Raw genomic sequence first — 19196 nt, 5'->3', positions numbered from 1 at the left:
ATAATATGCACTATATACTAGTGTACTATAATGGGACACTGATAGTATGAGAAGCATAGTTAAACTGCAATAACTATCACAGTTTAGCCATCAATTTTTGCATGTTAAGTACTTGATCTGTATGAAAAACAAGTTTTAAAGGAAGAAAACTCTATAATATGCACTATATACTAGTGTACTATAATGGGACACTGATAGTATGAGAAGCATAGTTAAACTGCAATAACTATCACAGTTTAGCCATCAATTTTTTGCGTGTTAAGTACTTGATCTGTATGAAAAACAAGTTTTAAAAGGGGAAAACTCTATAATGTGCACAAAATACTAATATACTATAATGGGACAGTAACAGTATGAGAAGCATAGTTAAACTGTAATAACTATCACAGTTTAGCAATCAATTTTTTGCGTCTTAAGTACTTGATCTGTATGAAAAACAAGTTTTAAAAGGGGAAAACTCTATAATATGCACTAAATACTAGTATACTATGATGGGACACTAATAGTATGAGAAGCATAGTTAAACTGTAATAAATATCATAGTTTAGCCATCAATTTTTTGCGTGGTAAGTACTTGACTTTGTATGAAAAACAAGTTTTAAAAGGAGAACTTTTTATAATGGAGAACTATTATAATGGGACACTAATAGTATGAGAAGCATAGTTAAACTGCAATAACTATCACAGCTTAGCGATCAATTTTTTGCGTGTTAAGTACCTGATCTGTATGAAAAACAAGTTTTAAAAGGACAAAACTCTATAATGTGCACTATATACTAGCATACTATAATGGGACACTAATAGTATGAGAAGCATAGTTAAACTGTAATAACTATCACAGTTTAGCCATCAATTTTCTGCGTGTTAATTACTTGATCTGTATGAAAAACAAGTTTTAAAAGGAGAAAACTCTATAATGTGCACTATATACTAGTATATTATAATGGGACACTAATAGTATGAGAAGCATTGTTAAACTGTAATAACTATCACAGTTTAGCCATCAATTTTTTGCGTGTTAAGTACTTGATCTGTATAAAAAACAAGTTTTAAAAGGAGAAAACTCTATAATGTGCACTATCTACTAGTATACTATAATGTGACACTAATAGTATGAGAAGCATAGTTAAACTGTAATAACTATCGCAGTTTAGCCATCAATTTTTTGCGTGTTAAGTACTTGATCTGTATGAAAAACAAGTTTTAAAAGGACAAAACTCTATATTGTGCACTATATACTATTATATTATAATGGGACAGTAATAGTATGAGAAGCATAGTTAAACTGTAATAACTATCACAGTTTAGCCATCAATTTTTTGCGTGTTAAGTACTTGATCTGTGTGAAAAACAAGTTCTAAAAGGTGAAAACTCTGTATTGTGCACTATATACTAGTATACTATAATGGTACACTAATAGTATGAGAAGCATAGTTAAACTATAATAACTATCAGAGTTTAGCCATCAATTTTTTGCTTGTTAAGTACTTGATCTGTATGAAAAACAAGTTGTAAAAGGAGAAAACTCTATATTGTGCACTTTATACTAGTATACTATAATGGGACACTAATAGTATGAGAAGCACAGTTAAACTGCAATAACTATCACAGTTTAGCCATCAATTTTTTGCTTGTTAAGTACTTGATCTGTATGAAAAACAAGTTCTAAAAGGGGAAAACTCTGTAATGTGCACTATATACTAATATACTATATTGGAACACTAATAGTATGAGCAGCATAGTTAAACTGTAATAACGATCACAGTTTAACCATCAATTTTTTGCGTGTTAAGTACTTGATCTGTATGAAAAACAAGTTCTAAAAGGGGAAAAATCTATGAAAAACAAGTTTTAAAAGGAGAACTTTTTATTATGGAGAACTACTATAATGGGACACTAATAGTATGAGAAGCATAGTTAAACTGCAATAACTATCACAGTTTAGCGAACAATTTTTTGCGTGTTAAGTACTTGATCTGTATGAAAAACAACTTTTAAAAGGACAAAACTCTATAATGTGCACTATATACTAGTATACTATAATGGGACACTAATAGTATGAGAAGCATAGTTAAACTGTAATAAATATCACAGTTTAGCCATCAATTTTTTACGTGTTAAGTACTTGATCTGTATGGAAAACAAGTTTTAAAAGGAGAAAACTCTATAATGTGCACTATATACTAGTATACTATAATGGGACACTAATAGTATGAGAAGAATAGTTAAACTATAATAACTAGCACAGTTTAGCCATCAATTTTTTTGCGTTTTAAGTAATTGATCTTTATGAGAAAACTCTATAATGTGCACTATATACTAGTAAACTATAATGGGACACTAATAGTATGAGAAGCATAGTTAAACTGTAATAACTATCACAGTTTAGCCATCAGTTTTTTGCGTGTTAAGTACTTGATCTGTATGAAAAACAAGTTTTAAAAGGAGAAAACTCTATAATGTGCACTATATACTAGTATACTATGATGGGAAACTAATAGTATGAGAAGCATAGTTAAACTGCAATAACTATCACAGTTTAGCGATCAATTTTTTGCGTTTTAAGTATCTGTATGAAAAACAAGTTTTAAAAGGGGAAAACTCTATAATGTGCACTATATACTAGTATACTATAATGGGACACTGATAGTATGAGAAGCATAGTTAATCTGTAATAACTATCACAGTTTAGTCATCAATTTTTTGCATGTTAAGTACTTGATCTGTATGAAAAACAAGTTTTAAAAGGAGAAAACTCAATATTGTGCACTATACACTAGTATACTATAATGGGACACTAATAGTATGAGAAGCATAGTTAAACTGCAATAGCTATCATAGTTTAGCCATAAATTTTTTGCGTGTTAAGTACTTGATCTGTATGAAAAACAAGTTCTAAAAGGGGAAAAATCTATGAAAAACAAGTTTTAAAAGGAGAACTTTTTATTATGGATAACTACTATAATGGGACACTAATAGTATGAGAAGCATAGTTAAACTTCAATAACTATCACACTTTAGCGAAAAATTTTTTGCGTGTTAAGTACTTGATCTGTATGAAAAACAAGTATTAAAAGGAAAAAACTCTATAATGTGCACTATATACTAGTATACTATAATGGGACACTAATAGTATGAGAAGCATAGTTAAACTGTAATAAATATCACAGTTTAGTCATCAATTTGTTTCGTGTTAAGTACTTGATCTGTATGTAAAACAAGTTTTAAAAGGAGAAAACTCTATAATGTGCACTATATACTAGTATACTATAATGGGACACTAATAGTATGAGAAGCATAGTTAAACTGCAATAACTATCACAGTTTAGCGAACAATTTTTTGCGTGTTAAGTACTTGATCTGTATGAAAAACAAGTTTTAAAAGGACAAAACTCTATAATGTGCACTATATACTATTATACTATAATGGGACACTAATAGTATGAGAAGCATAGTTAAACTGTAATAAATATCACAGTTTAGCCATCAATTTTTTACGTGTTAAGTACTTGATCTGTATGAAAAACAAGTTTTAAAAGGAGAAAACTCTATAATGTGCACTATATACTAGTATACTATAATGGAACACTAATAGTATGAGAAGCAGAGTTAAACTGCAATAACTAACACAGTTTAGCTATCAATTTTTTGCGTGTTAAGTACTTGATCTTTATGAAAAAACAGTTTTAAAAGGAGAAAACTCTATAATGTGCACTATATACTAGTACACTATAATGGGACACTAATAGTATGAGAAGCATAGTTAAACTGTAATAACTATCACAGTTTAGCCATCAATTTTTTGCGTGTTAAGTACTTGATCTGTATGAAAAACAAGTTTTAAAAGGAGAAAACTCTATAATGTGCACTATATACTAGTATACCCTTTCCTGAAGCCCTTGCTGATTCCAGGTGGGAATTAAAGGTCAAGCTAAGCTTGTATACCTCCATGGCAGTGATGGTAGTTACAGGCAATGAGGCTCGATCTTCCGTCCCTGGGCAGCAGAGGAAATCCGTCAGCGCACCTCAAAGCGGTGGAAGGGTGTAAGCACCACTGAGCTCCACGCCGAGCGATTTGGTGGCCAACGCGCTCCGGGTGACCCGCAAGACTGGGGACCTTGCGGTCAACTCTATTCCCAAGAAACATCGATGGATCTGAGACGTAGAAGAAAAGTTGTAACGGCTACGGCGTCCCCGGCAAGCGACGCGGCCCCCGTGTTGGCGCAGGTGTCGAGAAGTAAACAAGCCAACCATACTACGGCGTTCCCGGCAGGTGACGTGACTTCGAATATGACGGCGAAGTCGAAAAATCCTTTTCATGCCATGAATCTAGGAAAACCCACTACAGTCATTAAACAGGCAAAATCTAGCATAAATGTGGGATGCTGGAATGTAAGATCCGTCAAACAAGAAGCCACGCAAGTTTTTCTTGTCCATGAGATGGAGAAGTACAACATAGACATACTTTGCATATCCGAGACCAGAATTTCAGGTTCTGGCTCCATAGTTATTACAGCTCCTGAAACGCTACATCAATTCCATTTTTTCTACTCCGGAGTAGAGGATGATTCGGGACTCCACGGAGTTGGTTTCATCATGAACCAAAGAACCAGAAATGCTCTCCTAGAATGGGAACCAGTCTCTTGTAGACTTGCCAGAATAAGACTAAAAGGAAACCCCGCAAATGTGTCGATAATTTCTACCTATGCTCCCACCCGTGACGCTGCTGATACGACCAAGGATGATTTCTACGGCGAGCTACAGCAGCTGTCTTCTTCTGTTGCCGCACGTGATTACTTGATTGTTGCTGGAGACTTCAACGCAAGAGTGGGTCCCTCTGACCAAACCACAAGACAAGTCCTGGGAAAATTTGGACAAGGTCACAGATGCGAGAATGGGCGAAGGTTGTTAAACTACGCCTTGATGAACCACCTTGTTGTCACCAATACCATATTTCAGCACAAACCTAGCCACCTTTTAACTTGGCATTCAAATGACGGTGTCACTAAGGCTCAAATAGACTTCATTCTCGTACACCAGCGCTGGAGAAGCTCCGTACAGGACTCTCGCTCTTACAACGGCGCGGACACAGGCTCGCAGTCTGGGTCTGACCACAGGATTGTTGCTGCAAAAATTTTGCTACGTCTTGCAACTCGGAGGAAAAACAAACCCAAGGCAGGATTCGACATTGGTAAGCTCCAAGACAAAGAAGTTCGGCCGGCCCTCAATTTGGAACTGACTTACCGATTTGACGCCCTCAGCTCTGAATAAATCCCACCCCCCGATAAAAGTTGGTGGACATTTAAAACCGTGATGAAAGAGACTGACGTTGAGATCCTAGGCCTAGAAAAAATCAAACGACAGCACTGGATTACCGCTAGGACCCTGTCAATAGTCGGTGAGCGAAGACAAAAGATGAGCGGCCCTAAAGAAGAAACAAAAGAGCTGCACAGACAGGTAAAACGCTCTGTCCGTCTGGACCGCCGCCAAATGTGGGAAGATGCAACCGTGTCGTTAGAGAAAGCAGCGTGCTCACATGATACCCGCAAGCTTTACCAGATCCTGAAAGAGTCTGTTGGTAAGAAAGCTGCTGTCTCAGAAATAGTCAAAGACAGATCAGGAAAAATCATCAGTTGTCAGAAGGAGCGCTTAGCAAGATGGAAGGATCATTTTCAGATGCTCCTAAACCCATCCCCATCATCCGCTCCTGATGCTTTCCCACCTGCCATTTCTAAAGAACCCTCTAACTTCGCGCATGACATACTGACCAGAGCCAAATTACTCCCAGTGATCAAGACCTTAAAGCCCCATCCCGGCCCAGATGAATAAAGCCTCCCGCTGGACGTTTACAAATAAAGTTCTAGGGTCACTACTGAACAGTTCCCTGGCAGTCTTGAAGACGTTCGGAGGAACAATTGTTTCCCAAAAGATTGGAAGACATCAGTCATTCTCCCCTTCTATAAGAAAGGAGATAAAACAGAATGCAAAAATTACCGTGGAATAAGTCTTATAGACATTGCGGTCAAAATATTCGGGATTATACTCTTGAACCGCTTCAAAGGGGCAAGGGAGGAAAGAACCCGAGGAAATCAAGCCGGCTTTCGGCCAGGTAGAGGCTGTACTGATAATATCTTCGTTTTTCGCCTTATTATCCAGCAGTTTGAAAGGTACAATCTACCCCTGATCTTGATGTTCCTGGACTTCATTGCCGCCTTCGACTCTGTCACTCGCCAGAAACTTTGGAAGATCCTAGGGAATGACGGAATGCCGCTGAAGTTTGTTGAACTGATGAAGGCATACTATGACGCGTCAGTGAGCCGAGTTCGAGTCTATGGTGAAGAAACTGAAGAATTCCTGGTTGAGTTCGGAGTAAAACAAGGGTGTATCCTCTCTCCGACTCTGTTCAATTATTGCGTCGATTGGGTGCTTGAAAATGCACTGTCGTCCTATCCAGGAGTTCAGATCGGACAGAATCTCTCACTAACTGACCTCGATTATGCGGATGATGTTGGCCTCCTGTCAGAACCCGTAGAAGCTCAAAACATGCTTGACAACGTGGTGGCCTGGGCAGACCTGATCGGCTTGAAAGTCAGCACAGAGAAAACGAAATTCATGGCTATTAACCACGACACAGGACCATTCACACTAACTGTCAATCAAGTTCAACTGGAAAAAGTCAACTGTTTCACATACTTAGGCTCCCAAATATGTATTGACGGATCTTCTGACGCTGATATCCAACAGAGAATGCAGAAAGCGCAGACAGTCTTTGCCTCCCTTCGGAAACCCTTATGGAATTGCCACAAAGTCAGTGTCCGAACAAAAGTTCGAATCTACATGGCACTAGTCCACACCGTTCTCCTTTACGGATGCGAAACATGGTGGGTAAAACTACAGCATGAGAATACACTGAAGGTGTTTGAGCATACCTGTATGCGAAGAATTCTCAGAATACAGCTGCGTGACCGTATCTCCAGCACGGATCTACGTCGAATGTGCAATATTCAGAGAGATGTTGCGCTCACTATTAAAGAACGCCGTTTGAAATGGTTGGGCCATGTTTTACGGAAGCCGCCAGAATACTTGCCTCGCCAAATACTTCTAGTCGAGCCTATTAGCTCCTGGAAGAGACGCCAAGGAGGACAGAGGAAAAACTGGTGGAACCTGGCCAAATCAGACCTTGAACCTATCGGGGGATTCAGAAAGTTCGGACACAGATGGTCAACTCAGTGGCTTACTTTTGCAGAGCAGCTGGCAGAAGATCGCTTAACATGGTCCAAGAAGGTCTCCAAGATCATCGATGCCGGGCGAGGTGGAAACGCCTGATTCCCGCCACAAGTACAAGTAAGTAAGTATATACTAGTATACTATAATGGAACACTAATAGTATGAGAAGCAGAGTTAAACTGCAATAACTATCACAGTTTAGCTATCAATTTTTTGCGTGTTAAGTACTTGATCTGTATGAAAAACAAGTTTTAAAAGGGGAAAACTCTGTAATGTGCACTATATAATAGTATACTATAAAATCCATCTTATATAAAATCAATCTTATATAAAATACATCTTATACCCTGGGGATATATGTGGTTCTTATGGAAGGAATGCTCGTTTAAACTTTAAAGAGGGCTGATTTGAATGAAAATTGAAAGTTCTAGGTCAATTTTTAAGAGTCAAAAGAGATCGGAGGACTCCTAGTCCCCCCCTCCCCACATCCGTTCTCCCCAACCCCATCCGCTACCAATTGTGTGTTGTAACTTTTATTAACTTTTTTAACCGGGCATATAAAAAATTTGTTGTTGAACAAACCCCCCGCCGGGCGGGGGGGGGGGGAGGCATTGTAAGCTATGACATGGCACCATAAACGGTTATTATGAAAGGGATGCTCGTAAAAGCTTAAGAGAGGGTTCATTGAAATTGAAATTAAAAGTTCTAGTTCATTTTTCAGAGTAAAAAAAGATCGGAGAACAACTTGTCCTCCCGCTCTTCACGCCTTTGGGTTCATCGGATATATAAACCCATACGAAAAAAGTTTGAGGTGACAATTTTGTTAAAAATAGTTCAGACATCAGGTATTAAAACTCCGCGGTTGACACAACCCCCCTGAGCCTCAATTCAGCTAAATCTTTGAATTTCTTTCCAGCTGTCTCTCCTGGTAAATATGCCTGCGTCATTTCCTTTTCAAGTTCCTCTAAATTTATAATATTGGAGGAATCTCTATCCTCAAAAAAAATTAAGTAATGGCCCTGTTACTCTAATCGGGTACTGCATCTATCACCTGCGAGTCTAACCAGCCTAGCAGTGTTTTTACCCTTCTCAATTGGCTAAAAAGGTTTTATAAATTTTGCACTTTCAGGAACTGGAATATTTCCCAGGGGATCCATTACTGACCCAATTACTCTTTGATTCAAATTCTCCTTTTTGATCTTATCCTCAATAGGTTTATCTGTTATATCATCCTCAGAATTATCCCCCATATTTACACTACTTCTTACCGTGGCATTTTCTTTGGTCATTAAATTACCCACAGTAGTCAAAAATTTTACGATTAAAGTGGGATTATAATCCCGACTTGAAGAATCAAAATTAAAAGGGATATTTAAAACTTTACTTCTTATTTCTTTGAAAAAGGATGAAGCAATATCTTTGTCAAATTAAGGATCTGAAGGATCTAAAATTGGAATTGCGCTCATTTTAAACGAGAAAAAAAATATTAGTAAAACAAATTAATTAAGTCAACGCTGTAAAAACAAGGAAAAATCGTTATTCAACACTCCTAACAGATTTCCTACTCGCGTGCGAACTTAAAATGCGTGACTTACTTTCGTAAATTGTCCTTCGACGTTCTTCACTTTTTTTCAAAAACTGGAATCTGGAGCGGAAACCTTAAATTGAAGCGGGAACCTGGAACTGAAGCTGGAACCTGGAACTGAAGCTGGAACTGAACGGGAATCTGGAACTGAAGCTTGAACCTGGAATTTAACTGGAACCAGGAACTGAAGCTGGAACCTGGAACTGAAGCTGGGACCTGGAATTGAAGCTGGAACTAAACTGGACCTGGAACTGAAGCTGGAACGACGACACTGTAGGTGACGGGCCTCAAAATAAGATGTTTACTGCAATCTTGTAGGTGACGGGCCTCAAAAGAAAATGTTAACTGCAATCCTCTCCGGAAAAAACCGCTGCACCACTTTGTAAACATTTCTTTTGTTCACTTCTCTGTGAATTATCTACTTCTCTGCACATTGAGACTTCATCTCTTTAGGGCCTTATGGTAGCGTTGGCCTAGTATCTGGGTTCTACCGGTGGAGGATGTCTAGAACCTCTAACCATCACATAGATTATGTTTAGAGTATAAAGTGTTTATTTATACATATAATACAGTGCATGTACATATGGCGAGAACAGATACAGAATTCGAACTGACTCAAATAATCTAAATTGGTAACTTATATTCAGATACACATCTGGCCATTTGACAGAACTGTAAACTTCTGATAAAGAGGATTCGGGTTGGTTTGTTGACCAGGTAGGAAATATTATTGCTTTATTCTCAGAAGTGGGGTTGTTGATTGTTGATAATTTTCAATGTTTGTATTTTAGATAGTGGGGTTATTCTGAGTTCAAAAACCTATTTCCAAACTTTACAATATACTAGTATACTATAATAGGACACTAATAGTATGAGAAGCATAGTTAAACTGTAATAACTATCACAGTTTAGCCATCAATTTTTTGCGTGTTAAGTACGTGATCTGTATGAAAAACAAGTTTTAAAAGGAGAACTTTTTATAATGGAGAACTACTATAATTGGACACTAATAGTATAAGAATCATAGTTAAACTGCAATAACTATCACACTTTAGCGATCAATTTTTTGCGTGTTAAGTACTTGATCTGTATGGAAAACAAGTTTTAAAAGGACAAAACTCTATAATGTGCACTATATACTAGTACACTATAATGGGACACAAATAGTATGAGAAGCATAGTTATACTACAATAACTATCACAGTTTAGCCATCAATTTTTTGCGTGTCAAGTACTTGATCTGTATGAAAAACAAGTTTTAAGAGGAGAAAACTCTATAATGTGCACTATATACTAGTATATTATAATGGGACACTAATAGTATGAGAAGCATTGTTAAACTATAATAACTATCACAGTTTAGCCATCAATTTTTTGCGTGTTAAGTACTTGATCTGTATGAAAAACAAGTTTTAAAGGAGGAAAACTCTGTAATATGCACTATATACTAGTATACTATAATGGGAAACTAATAGTATGAGAAGCATAGTTAAACTACAATAACTATCACAGTTTAGCGATCAATTTTTTGCGTGTTAAGTACTTGATCTGTATGAAAAACAAGTTTTAAAAGGACAAAACTCTATAATGTGCACTATATAATAGTATACTATAAAATCCATCTTATATAAAATCAATCTTATATAAAATACATCTTATACCCTGGGGATATATGTGGTTCTTATGGAAGGAATGCTCGTTTAAACTTTAAAGAGGGCTGATTTGAATGAAAATTGAAAGTTCTAGGTCAATTTTTAAGAGTCAAAAGAGATCGGAGGACTCCTAGTCCCCCCCCCTCCCCACGTCCTTTCTCCCCAACCCCCTCCGCTAACAATTGTGTGTTGTAACTTTTATTAACTTTTTTAAACGGGCATATAAAAAATTCGTTTTTTAACAAACCCCCCGCCGGGCGGGGGGGGGGGGAGGCATTGTAAGCTATGACCTGGCCCCATAAACGGTTCTTATGAAAGGGATTCTCGTATAAGCTTAAGAGAGGGTTCATTGAAATTGAAATTAAAAGTTCTAGTTCATTTTTCAGAGTAAAAAAAGATCGGAGAACAACTTGTCCTCCCGCTCTTCACGCCTTTGGGTTCATCGGATATATAAACCCATACGAAAAAAGTTTGAGGTGACAATTTTGTTAAAAATAGTTCAGACATCAGGTATTAAAACTCCGCGGTTGACACAACCCCCCTGAGCCTAGGGACGTATGTTGACAGCTATACTCTGGGGGTATATATGGTTCTTATAGAAGGGACGAAGAGCTCTTTTGAACTAGGTTGGGCTTAAAAAGTATGGATGGTCCTGATGGTTTTGAAGGTGTGGGCCCCCCATCATTTTAGTCTAGTGTTTCATCCCTAATTAAACATAGGAGAAATCCTACTACGATTTCCTAATCGTGGTATTCAGGTGGAAACGGCCGGAGTTACCTATCCCAATTCTTGCTAGGCCCAACCGCAGGGGGTGCCATCAGGGAGTGGAGACCTGCATGGTTAAATATATTTCTACGAAACTTCCTATTGTAAGTCAATATAAAGAGTCCAGCCCATACTACGGCATCCCCGGCAAGCGATACGTTGAAGGTTTCATTGGCGCCTTCTCAGAAAAATTTGCAAGCCCTTGGTATGGCATCCTAGGCAAGGGATGCGTTGAAGGTTTCATCAGCGCCTTCTCGTAAAAATTGGCAAGCTGAGGTAATACTTCGGAAACATATACAACCCCTCAGTGCAGTGTGCTGGAACGTCTGCTCGATGAAATGCCTAACGACCCAGTCGTTTATAGCTTGGGAATTTTTGCGTTACAACATAGACATAATGTGCCTTTCACCTCGAATCAATGGCATTGTGGAAAACTCAGAGATTAGAACTCCTGAGGACGATGCTTCTTTCTCCTTTTCAACTCCGGGTCCCTTGATAGATCTTTGTATGGTGGAGTGGGCATCATTTTAAGCCCCTTATCAGTGAAATCACTTCTAGAGTGGGGACTTATCTCACATATAGTAGCAATAGCGCGATTCAAAGGCAACCTATTTAAAATGTCAGTTATTGTAGTTTGTGCTCCAACCAGAGACGCACCGGAGAGCAAAGCACATCTTTTTTTTACCAAGTTCTAACTTGTACGATTAAAAAAGTCCCAAAACGAGACCTCATATTTATTGGAGACGTTTTTAAAGCCAGAATTGGGGGAAAAGTATCCAATGCTGAGTCAGCCATTGACCACTTCGATCTTGGGGCTAGATGCAGCAGGGGATCAAGACTTCTTCAGTTTGCCATGACGAATGATTTGGTCGTTACCAATACCTTATTCAAACACAAGCCCAGCCTCAGAGCCACATGGCATTCAAGAGATGGTAGAGCAAAAAGCCAGACCGATTACATCCTCATGTCCCGCCGTTCAAAATCAGTGGCTACAAATAGTAGATCGTACATCAGAGCAGATACTGACCCGAAACATGGGTCGGATCATCTTCTAGTCAAGTTAGATCTAAAGTTACGACGAGCAACCTCAAAGTTTGGATGAAGAGTTGTTGACCATACGCAATACAATCCACGAGGCTGTGGAAGCTACGATAGGATACCGCAAAAGACTATCCAAAAAGCGAATGTAAACATGCACAATTCAGTTGGCTGAGCACAAGCAACAGACATCGGAAAGAAAATCGGAATTGTTCAAACGCTTGAGAAGAGAATGCCACCAGTTTGCTAAGAATGATAAGAACAGTACTGGGAAAAAATCGCTGAAAACATGGAACCCGATGCCTCTAGATCAGACACCAGGAAGATGAATCAGCTCCTAAAATCAATCAGGAGCAAATCATATAAGCCTACTAGTACATCCGTTGAAGATGAAAGCGGCAAGTTACTCTCGAATAATACCGAAATAATAAATCGCTGGAAGGAGCAGTTTGACAAACTACTTAACCAGCATCAACTCTCCACAGCAATAGATAATAATCAGTGCAGCCATACTCCAAGTTGTAGCCCTGATGACCTGCAGGAACCAAACTCTTCCAGCAATATTTACAATGACGTGAATATGGCTCCCCCAACCTTAAATGATGTCCAACAAGCAATCAATTGCCTTAAAAGCAATAAAGCCCCTGGTCCTAATACCATTCCGGCTGAACTTTACAAGTATGGAGGGACAACACTTTTCAGTAGGATTCATAAGCTAACTTGTCGTATCTAAGAAGAAGAGATGGTTCCACAGGATTAGGGAGACTCTATCATCCTTCGAGTCTTCAAAAAAGGGCTAAAGACAAAATACAGCAATTATTGCGGGATTTCTTTCACATGCATTACTGCAAAAATATTTGCCATGGTGATGCATAATCGTTTTCTTATCCAGCGTAACGCAAAGACAAAGATCAATCAAGCAGGATTCCACCCAGGTATGAGAACTATTGACCAGCTATTTGTTTTAAGACAAACCTTGAACACTGGACAAAACACCAGAAACCAACAGTGTCTCTATTCACAGGTTTTGTTACAGCTTTTAATTCTGCTCTAAGGGATGGAATCTGGAAGGCCATGACAGAGGATAGAGTACCAGGCAAGATAGTCAGGCTTATCCAAGCATACTACCAGCATATGCGAGCCCCAATTCAGATCGGTGGAGAACTCTCCTCGATGTAACAAATTGATTTTGGTGTCCGGCAGGGATGAATATTATCTCCTATCTTATTTAATTTCGTGACCGACTGGATTATGACCAGATCAATGACAAATTTTTCAGGCGTTGAAGCAATTCCCAATTTTGTGATCACCGATCTGGACTACACCGATGATATTTCCTTGTTAGCTGAATATCGTTCAGAAGCCCAATCTATGCTATCGACTGGTCGGCCTGAAAATAAGCTCTCTGAAGACAAAAGTCATGGCGTCCTGTATATCATCTCAAGACCCCTCAATTTTACCAGAACAGTCGCCCATAGACGAGATAAATGAACTTAAGTACCTAGGCTATCTGTTAGACCCAATAGGAGAATGCACATCAGAAATACAGTCAAGAATTGTTTCAGAAACAATGTTCGTCTGAAGACAAGAATAAGGATTTACAAGGCCCTTGTTCGGTTTGTCTTACTGTACAGCTGTGAAACATGGACTATGAAAGGATCCGACAGTCAAGCCCTCAATGTATTTGACCATTCATGTTTAAGGAGAATTATTCGCACTAAACTCCGTGATCGTGTCAGCAATGTCAAACTCCGCAAAATCTGCTATCAGCGTTCTGATTTGGCCACTATAATTAAACAAAGAAGAATCCTGTGGTTCGGCCACAAACTTCGCCGCCCACACCACACCTTTGTCAATAAATCCCTCATGTGTACACCTCTTTCAGTATGGAAAAAGCGACATGGGGGACAAAAGCTGATTGAGCCACTCGTAAACGACTGAGACTCTTGGCTTACTAAAATGACGGAGCCACCAGACGCCAGGAAGAGCAAATATGCTTGAGTCCTGCTACAAGTACAAGTAAGTAAGTATAGAAGGGATGCTCCTATGAACTTCAAAGAGGGAGCATTGGATTGAAAATAGAAATTTTGTTCACTTTTAAAGAGGCAGAAGAGATCGAAGGGCAATTAGCCCCCCTCCCCACACCTTTTTTTCCCCAAACTCATCCAATGAAAGTTTTGAGATGACCATTTTGTTAAAAATAGTTCAAACATCAGATAATAAAAACTCCGAGGTTTACACAAACTCATTTTTCACTTTTATACTGTCATTTTTATACAAGTTTTGATACTTTGATGAACATTTGATTTTTTCATAACGTTTGATTTTGAAATAAGGAATTTTAAAAACTTGAAACTTTTTGCAATCAAAAACGAACAAAAATTAATTGAAAAAAGTCTTTCCGAAAAATAATTTTGTCAAAGAAAATTAAAGGCCATTTTAAACTTAAGTTCTGCAGAAAGAAATACATGTTAAAATTCAAACTCAAAACTACCAGAAATTTCTATTAAACAATAAATGAAACCCAAAACGAACAGAAATCAGAAAAACAATCATAGCAAAAGAAATGCAACAAGTAATAATATAAATAAATAATTAAACCTTAAAGTGAGTAATACTTAGATAGAATATCAAAATCAAGCAAAAAACAAAAAAGAATATTTACTATTGAAGTATAAACGAAACTTAAAACGAACAGAAATGAAATAAACAATCAAGACAAATAAATATACAATAGATAATTATGTAAATGAATAAATAAATCTTTAAACGAGTGAAACTCAAATTGAATATGAAAATCAAGCATTAACAAACAGAAAAGACTACAAACAAGAGTTTGGGTATCGCCTCCCTCTCTCACTGTAAAAGTCTAAAACCTACTGCGTCATTGGTGCTTTTGTGAAAACTATATGCATCTTGAACAGTCTTGGAAAGTATAAACAACATCGAATTGAATATTTGATATATAATGATATTAATTGTTGAAATCAGTTCAACAGTTCAAGAATTTATTTATTTCACTGTAAATTTATTTTTATTTTCAATGCTATAAGAACTGGAAAAGAAAATATTGGTAATATAATTCGTTTTCAGTGAAGCACCAATGACGCAGTAGGCTGTTGGTTTTTACAGTTAAAGAAGGGGGCAGTATCCAAACTCTTCTTTATATTGGAACTATATTCATCTTGAACAATTTATAAAACTAATAAATTAAACTGAATATTTAATGTATAATGATATTAATAGCTGAAAGCTCATCAGCTCAAAATTTTACTATAATATTAATGTTTATTTTTAATATTAAGTACAAAAGAAATATTTATGCAAAAATTGGTTTTCAGTAAAGCGCCAATGACGCAGTAGTTTTTAGACTTTTACAGTGAGAGCAGGAGGCAATATCAAAACTCTTGTTTGTAGTGAATTTTGTTCGTTTCAAGCTTGATTTGTTTATTCAATTTAAGTTTAACTCGTTTTAAGATTTATTTATTCATAAACACAAGTATTTATTGTATGTTTGTTTGCATGGATTGTTTGTTTATTTAATCTTTTTATTGATTTATCATTGGTTTGTTTATTGTTAGATTGATTTATTATTAAATTGATTTATTAGATTGTTCATTTATCAGAGGCAACGCTATAGCTTCGCCTATAGTAAAGGCCATACGGCTCCAATGTTCTATTTTTTTCCCAGAGGCACTTCATATGGAAGGGGTTGTCGTATGAACTTCAAAGGGGGCTCATTCGATTGAAAATCGAGAGTTCTAGTGCCCCTTTTAAGGGTCAAAAGTGATTGGAAGGCAACTAACACCCCTTCCACGCCCACCATTTCCGCAAACACATCAAATCAAATTTTGAGATAGCCATTTTGTTGTTACGCTGTAAGTTATGCCCTAGGGCATATGAAGTCCTTATAGAAAGCTTTGTCATGGAAACTTCAAAAAACACTCATTCGATTGGAAATTTAAAGGGCGAGTGCCCTTTTTAATAGTCGAAAGTGATTGGAGGGAGTCGAAAGTGACTCACGTGCACCTTTTCCCTGACACATCCAATCAAAACTATGACATAGCCATTTTGTTCAATTTAGTTGAAAATCCTGGAAATTAGGTCTTTGAGAATAACCCCCCCCCAGAGACCTCAGAGAAAGCGGTGTAAGTTATACCCCGGGGGCGTGTAAGGTTTTTATAGAAAGCGGTGTCGTCGAAGCTTCCAAAAATGCTCATTCGATCGGAAGCTTAAATGGCTAGTGTCTTTTTTAATAGTCGACAGTGACTGGAAGGCAACTAACACCCATCCACGCCCACAATTTTTCCAAACTCATCGAATCAAAATTGTGAGATAGCCATTTTGTTCAAAATCGTCGAAAGTTCTGGGAATTATATCCTTGAGCAGGACACTCCCCCCACAGTCTTCAGGGCAAGGCTTATAATTCCTGCTCTGTGGGCACATATGGTTCTTTTTGAAGGAATGCTTTTATAAACTTCAGAGAGGGCTCATTTGATTGGAAATTGAAAGTTCTAGTTCACTTTTTAAACGTCAAAAAAAAATTGGAGGGTATTCACTCCTCCCCTTCGCCCTTTTTTCCTAAATCTATCCGATAAAAATTTAAGATAACTATTTTGTTAAAAATAGTTCAAAGATTATGTAACAAAAAAATTAGTCTCAACACGAACCCCCAGGGCCCGGGGGCAGGTGTTGTAAGTTATGCCCTTGGGGTATATATGGTTCTTATGGAAGGGATGCTCGTAGAAGTTTCAAAGTTGGAAATTGAAAGTTCTAGTTCACTTTTTAAGAGTCAAAACAGATTAGAGGGCACCTAGACACCCCCTCCATGTCTGTTTTTCCTCAAACCCGCCGATATGAACTTTGAGATAGCCATTTTAAAAAATATTTCAAAGAACATATAATGAAAACTCTGGAGTCGACAATGCTCCCCAGGGCCCGAGGGCAGGCGTTGTAAATTATGCCCTGGTGGAATATATGGTTCTTATGGAAGGAACGCTTGTATAAACTTCAGAGAGGGCTCATTAGATTGAAAATTGAAAGTTCTAGTTCATTTTTGAGAGTCAAAAGAGATTGTGGGGCAACTAGCGCCCCCCCCACTCTACGCCCCTTTTCCCCAAAGCATCATATAATTTTTTTCAGATAGCCATTAATTGAAAAATTGTTCAAAAGTCAGATAACAAAAACTTATGTGTCGACACCCCCTCCCCCCCCCCCCAGGGGCCCGGGGGAAGGCGTCGTAAGTTATGTCCTGGGGTTTGTATGGTTCATATGAAAGGGACGCTTGTATTGACTTCAGAGAGGGCTCATTTGATTGGAAATTGAAAGCTCGAGTTCAGTTTTTAATAGTCAAAAGAGATCCAAGGGCAACTACCCCCTCCTCCATCATTTTTTTCCAGACCCATCTGATGAAAATTTTGAGATGGACTTTTGTTAAAAATAATTCAAAGGTCGGATAAGACAAACTCTGGTGTCAATAAAACCCCAGGGCCCAAAGGAAGGCGTCTTAAGTTATGTCCAAAAGGCATATAGGATTTTTATGAAAGGGATGCTCGTATAAACCTCAAAAAAGCTCATTTTATTCAAATTGGAAGTTCTTGTTCTTGATCCGAAGCCAACTACCATTTTTTTCCAGACCCATCTGATGAAAATTTTGAGATAGACATTTGTTAAAAATAATTCAAAGGTCAGATAAGAAAAACTCTGGTGTCAATAAAACCCCCAGGGCCCAAGGGAAGGCGTCTTCAGTTATGTCCAAAAGGCATGTATGATTTTTATGAAAGGGATGCTCGTATAAACTCCATAGAAGCTCATTTGATTCAAAATTGGAAGTTCTAGTTCACTTTTTAAGAGTCGAGACATTTAAGGGCAACTAGCCGCCACCAACGCCCTTTTTTCTCAAACCCGTCCGTCACAAATTCTTTGATAGCCAGTTTTTACTAAAATTGTACAAAAATTAGGTAACAAAAGCTTAGGTGTCAGCACAACCCCCCTAGGACCCGGAGGTAGGTATTGTAAGTGTTGTCCTGGGGGCGTATATGGTTCTTATGAAAGGGATGCTCGCATAAACTTCAGAGAGTGCTCATTTGATTGGAAATTGAAAGTTCTCGTTGACTTTTTAAGAGTCAAAAAAGATCGAAGGGCAACTAGCCCCCCCCTCTTCGCCTTAAGTGTATCAGATAAAAAGTTTGAGATAGACATTTTGTTAGAATAGTTCAAAGTTCAGTTAACAAAACGCTGATGTCGACAAAGCCTCCCAGGGCCTGGGGATAGGCTTTGTAAGTTATGCCATGGGGACATATATGGTTGTTATGGATGGGATGCTCGTATAAACATCAGAGAAAGCTCATTTGATTGAAAATAGAATGTTCTAGTTCACTTTAAAGAGCCAAAAGAGATCAAAAGGCAACTAGCCCCGCCCCACATACACACCCTTTTTCCCCAAACCCATCTGATAAAAATTCTAAGATAGCAATTTTGTCAAAAGTAGGTCAAATATCAGATAATAAGAAATCCAAGGTTGACAAAAAAACTTAAACTTCTTTAAAAAACTTAGAAAGTTTTTTTTAGTTAATTTAAATATAATAGCTTAAAGTTGCATTTGACTCAAAAATGTTTTTCTAGTCATTCTACTATCGATCTCAATGTATTATGGTAGGTTGAAATAAGCTTTTTAGACAGCCAATCTAAATCGCTCAAGGACTCTAAGGTATTTATGCATTATAGCGACCCCATTCAAGAAGTTTGATCTTATATGTCTGCGTAAAACCGGTTTATCGTCTGTATTCAGAGACAATTAGCTTAGGCAAAGTGAGATAAACGATTATGCAGGTATATTTTAATTAAATATTCAATACATAGAGTCAGTATTTTGGTTAGGTATTTAATGTAACGGGTTCTGGAACGGTCAGAAATAAAACGAAAACAAA

Source organism: Artemia sp. Qi Xiang Cuo, chromosome 5 (genome assembly GCF_049724085.1).
Source record: "Artemia sp. Qi Xiang Cuo chromosome 5, ASM4972408v1, whole genome shotgun sequence".
In the NCBI taxonomy this organism is placed as follows: domain Eukaryota; kingdom Metazoa; phylum Arthropoda; class Branchiopoda; order Anostraca; family Artemiidae; genus Artemia; species Artemia sp. Qi Xiang Cuo.
The sequence above is the reverse complement of the archived record's forward strand: the minus strand, read 5'-3'. Positions refer to the sequence as shown.